Source organism: Leopardus geoffroyi, chromosome X, assembly GCF_018350155.1.
Source record: "Leopardus geoffroyi isolate Oge1 chromosome X, O.geoffroyi_Oge1_pat1.0, whole genome shotgun sequence".
In the NCBI taxonomy this organism is placed as follows: Eukaryota; Metazoa; Chordata; class Mammalia; order Carnivora; family Felidae; genus Leopardus; species Leopardus geoffroyi.
In genome coordinates this window covers 127,437,906-127,442,878 of record NC_059343.1, presented here as the reverse complement: position 1 = coordinate 127,442,878, position 4,973 = coordinate 127,437,906, and the positions used below count along the sequence as shown (strand labels likewise).

The window sequence follows — 4,973 nt, the reverse complement described above, 5'->3', positions numbered from 1 at the left end:
CTGCCTTCCCCCCACCCCTAGCTGCAGGCTGAGAGAGGAACTGCTCCCCCTGCATCGTCGTGGTACTGCTGGGCTCCGGGCCGGCCGAGCACATCCACCCTCCCTGGAAGGGTAGCTCACCCCAGGCTTCCGGCCCAGGACCCCCCGAGGCCCAGCGGGACACGCGTCAGCAACCTCGACTTGAAGACACGGCCCACCTTGGTGGAGAATCGGCAGGCCTGTCGAAGACAGGACTGGCCCTGTGGACCTTCCCAGGGTGCAACTCTCAGAGGCCAGAGGACATCGTTTGCGGTCATGGCATTGCGAGCTTGCCGTGTGCCTCGGCTCCTCCCATCCCGCAGCCCTAGCAGCCCGTTCGAGGCGTGATCCCCATTCACGGCTTCTTCGGCACCACTAGCTGGCAAGTGGCCCAGGCGGGGTGTGGATCAAGGACGTCGGGCTCAAGCCAGATCCCCTTCTGTGGGGCTGTGCTCTACGGCGCGGCTCGCTCCCTCACTTGGAGGTCCCCGGGGAACGTGTGGCACACTCAGCACGTCCTGGAGGCTTGAGAGGTGAGCCCAGGTGGCCATCCCCCACGGAAGCCTCCTCGGGCCAGCACACGGCAAAGGGGGCAGGGTGAGAAAGAGAGCCGCCTTCCCCTCTTGTGCTTAACTGGGGTGGGGCGGGGCGGGGGGACTTCAAAACCCAGACTGGCATTACCTTTGATTTCTCAGGAGATCAGAGAGCGGCGCTCGTGGATATCTACGCGTTGTTTGCGTTATTGTGATAGACAGCTACTCCACCTCCCCAAGTCTTCAATGGCCTGTGAGACACAACAAAATAAAAACACAGAAGAGGGAATCAAACAGATAAGAATAATTTTAAAAGCCCAGGCACGGGGCACCCGGGCGGCTCACTCACTAGAGCACGCAACTCTGTGTCTCGGGGTTGCGAGTTCCAGCCCCGCGTTGGGCACACAGAGGTTCCTTAAAAGAAAACAAAAGCACCCAGTCAATTTTGAAAAAGAACTGTCGAAGTCGGGCGCCCGGGTGGCTAAGTCTGTTAAGTGTCTGACTTTGGCTCAGGTCACGATCTCTCGGTTCGTGAGTTCGAGCCCCACGTCGGGCTTTGTGCTGACGGCTCAGAGCCTGGAGCATAGATTCTGTGTCTCCCTCTCTCTCTGCCCCTCCCCTGCTCGCGCTCTTTCTCGGTCTCTCTATAATAGACATGAAAAAGCGTAGGAGTAACAAAACATAGCCTTTGGAATAAAATCCGTCAACAGACGGATGAAACCACAAACAGATGCCACTGAAGAAAGAATTACTGACCTGGAAGATGGTCCTCAGAAATCATCTCCTGCCCCATATCCCCTCGTGGTGGATAAGGATGCTTCCGCCTTCCCTGAGAAATTGTGGCAGCCCCTCCTCAGCGATCCAGGCTCTGCCTCTTCCAGGCCCCTCATCCTGGCGTCTAGGTGTCTGCTCAGCCCGACCTCTTCCCCGCTTCCCCCCGCCTTAGGGACGGCAGCTTTCTGCCATACGATCTGTTTCTTCAGCCCTCCGGGCCCTGAGCCACCAAATGCTCGTATTCGATTTCATCTGCTGAGAAACCGTGTCTATTTCTCGTCTCCTCCTCCTGCCCGACTGCTACAGAGTCGGACCTGGGAGTGGTCTCAGAAGAGGGGCCCGCCAAGTGGGGATGTGGGGATGGGTGTGGTCGCGCCCTTGGGCCCCAGGGCAGGGCTCGGGCTCCCTGCCAATGGGAACTGGGCGCGTACGTAGCACCCGTGGTCTGCGGGGACCTCTTCCTTCATCAGGCTGTCACCCGCAGTGAACCGGGATGAAGGGCCACCCGCGGGAAGCCCTGAGGAGCCGGCGTGGCTGCTGTACTGTCACGGCGGTAAGGACGGCTCTGAAGACTGTGGTGTGGTGATCCCTCCCGGAGCGCGCAGAGAAAACAATGGCAACTTTAGTTCCTTTACCTCTCAGCTCCAGTCACAGCACGACACGCACAGAACTCCCCCGACAGCCCTAAAAATTCCCTTCCTTCCGTACCTGCAAGGGTTCCTCGTGGTGAAAATTAAACACAAGTTTATCAGTGCGGGTTACAGAATCCCAAAGTCCACTGAATTCCCAGCCTCTCTGTGTTTCTCGTGTGAAAGGTATGGCCGTGGTTGGAGGAGTGTGGCCCGGAAACCTGGAACTGGGACGTCTGCTCGGCCTCAGTCGAAGCTGAGAGTCGGGACGCCATCAGTCTCTGAGCCCCAGCAGGCTGTGGGAGGACAGGCACACACTGAGGGGGAGGGCAGAGTTCCTGTCAGCCTGCAGTTCCCCTTGTGGGCTCTGGGCTTTCTATTTTGATCGTTCTGTGACTCTGCTGTTTGTCGCCCTCCCCAGTAGGGAATGATTTGGTATCATTTTAGGATTCCAAAGTTCCAGGCCGCTACTTTTCTGCTCCCAATCACGACTGGCATGGTAGCGCAGGAAGGAGATGGAAGTAACCTGTCTTATGCTCCGGGGGCAAGCAAGGCCACAGCTGGACTGCCATGGCTGTGGGTGGGTTGCTCTGGGCAGAGAACTCCTCTCCCAGGCCCGCTTGCTTCAGAGGTGTGAGTGTGACAAGGCACGCCGTTTCCAATCATTTTCCTTCCGCTTTGGTAGCACAGGAGGGCCTGTGCCGCACACCTCTGCCCCCACCCTACCTGCACCTCCAGCCATCTCAACCTTCAACCTTCCCATCCCTGCTCCTGCGGGGCCGCCGTCCCCCAACCCCCCCCCCCCCCCCCCGTGTCCCCTTCTCTCTAGGCATTCCCCTGTCTCCTGCTGGTCAGGCCGCACTTAAGAGCAGCGTTCCATTTCCGACTGAGCCCAGGGTACCAGGGCAGTTGCCCACCCTTGTCAGCGTGCGGTTTCCAGCCTGGCCCCCGCTGACGCCCGCCGCTCGGGGCGTTGCCGGCCTGGCGCAGACGACGCTGATTGGCTGGAGCCCAATGAGCGACGGGAAAAGAACCAATAACGTGGCTCTGCTGCCGCCAGGGATTGGGTCGGCGGTGTCCTGAGCGGGTCGGGGGCATAGGGCCGGCCTGCCGGGCGGGCGTGGCGGGAGCGAGGCGGTGTCAAAGGTGGGTAGAGGGAGTCCCTGTATGGCACAGGAGGTTTGGAGGTGGGTGCGAGCAGCCAGGGAAGCAGAGGAGGAGAGGGCTGGCCAGGGAGGGGAAAGGCGGGGCCTATTCGATGCGGAGCCCGGGACCATGCCAGTGAGGCCCAGAAGGGACTGAGGAGTAGAAACATGCCAGGAAGGAAGGGAGGCCCTCCATTGGGACATTTCGATGGCACCTCTAAAATCCTGGCCTCGGCCCTATGACATAGACACTATCACCGTCATCAACACAAAAAGGTTCATCCCCCTTCGCCCCACAACACCCAGCCGTCTTTCACCAACTACACCATTTGACAATGTGCTCCCGCTCCCCCCCATAACCTTGGCCATACTTTGTAGTCAGGAGGCCTAGCTGCGCGCAGCTGGCCACAAGGCTGTACCCTTCTCCGCGACGTCGTGGCTCCTCTGGGCCCATTACCACATCAGTCCTACCGCATTTGCCTAGCACCTGTGGGGGCCTGCAGGCTTCTGGAATGGTCCTTGAGTCGTGCATCACCCTTGTTACTCTACTTTTGATGTGGATCTCATATGATGGATGCAAGCAGGTGTGGTGCCCCCGCGTGGCCACACATCCCCGCTGTATTCAGGACGGATTTCCTCAAGAATGTGGGGCTCCAGAGGTCACAGACTCTTTCACTCCACACAAACCGTTTTCACACACACGCACATGAGTGAATGGACGTCACAGGGCCCTACAACTCCACTCCCACGTTTATATACGCTCAAGAGAAGTGAAAATACACATCCACAAACCTGAATGGGAAGGTCTGTAAACGTATGTCAGCAGAAGCAACCCACATGTCCATCAACTGATGAACCGATAAAATATGGTCTACATATGGGACGGATGATGTGGTCACAAAAAGGAATGAAGTCTCAGCCAGCACACGCTACGATGTGGGCAAACCCCAAATGCGTTAAAGAAGCCAGACCTCCGAAGGCCGCATGCTGTATGACCGCAGTCCTAGCAAGCGTCCAGAAGAGGCAAATGCACAGAAACCGAAAATACAAGAGTGACCGCCAGGCGCTAGAAGGGGAATGGAATGACTGCTAAGGGGTTCAGGGATTCTCTTTGGAGTGATGCAGAGGTCCTAAACTTGACCAGGGTGAGAGTCGCAAAACTCGGTGAGTATACGAAAACCCACTGAATTGTGCAGTTTAAAAGGGTGAATCGTATGAAGCGTGAGAGGTCAGAATTTCCTCTGCTTTTCTAAACTTTCTACAGTGACCCTTGTGTTTTACCAAAGATCCAGTGACATTTTTAGTATTTGTGTGTGTTTATAGATTTTTGTATCTTGTATCCACGGTCAACTGTTTTATAGAAAAATACAGGTTTTCAAAATCTTCGGAAACAAGTACAGCAACGGCCATGCGAATGGTACAGGCCAGGAAACCAGTTCACAGTGATTTAAAAGGGCAGGAGCAGAAGCGGGACTCCAAGTGCCAGGCCAGTTCTTTGGGCTCTCTACCATACATTCTAGAACAGAGACCCCCTGACGAGCACTTCATGAGGGCAATGAAGATTAGAACCGTATCAGACACTTCCAGTCAATCTTAGTTTTCAAGTTTGGCCCGACCTCTAAGTTCCCTGGCTGTTTTCTTCCTGCGTACCAGCCACATGAGTCCTGTGCTCATAGCTGAAGTAACGAGTCTGCTCCGGCCCTACACCATCCTCGAGCGGCACACCTCCCATCCAGTACCCTTTCCATACCCTCCCTTTCCGAGGTTTCTGTTGTGGGAGAGCATGGCTCGCTCCCCTGGTTGAGATAAAATTCTAATTAAGGAAGGAGTTTCTAGCAAACAGAAACCGAATCGCACAAATGGAATCGAGCAGC

General features: G+C 56.4%; 2 long non-coding RNA genes across 3 annotated transcripts; one reads left to right on the top strand and one right to left on the bottom strand.

Moving 5' to 3' along the window:
* The first annotated feature begins 343 nt into the window (after positions 1 to 343).
* LOC123594822 lies at positions 344 to 837 on the top strand. The gene is made up of 2 exons (XR_006710892.1): positions 344 to 551; positions 714 to 837. It is a non-coding gene; the product is annotated as an uncharacterized LOC123594822 (long non-coding RNA).
* On the bottom strand, positions 545 to 2,284 carry LOC123594821. Of its 2 annotated transcripts, XR_006710891.1 has the most exons (4): positions 2,034 to 2,284; positions 1,308 to 1,897; positions 901 to 965; positions 545 to 802 (listed from the first exon to the last, which is right to left on the bottom strand). It is a non-coding gene; the product is annotated as an uncharacterized LOC123594821 (long non-coding RNA). The 2 variants fall into 2 exon arrangements; XR_006710890.1 differs by lacking the exon at positions 901 to 965 and having other exon boundaries at positions 2,034 to 2,282.
* Positions 2,285 to 4,973: the final 2,689 nt, after the last annotated feature.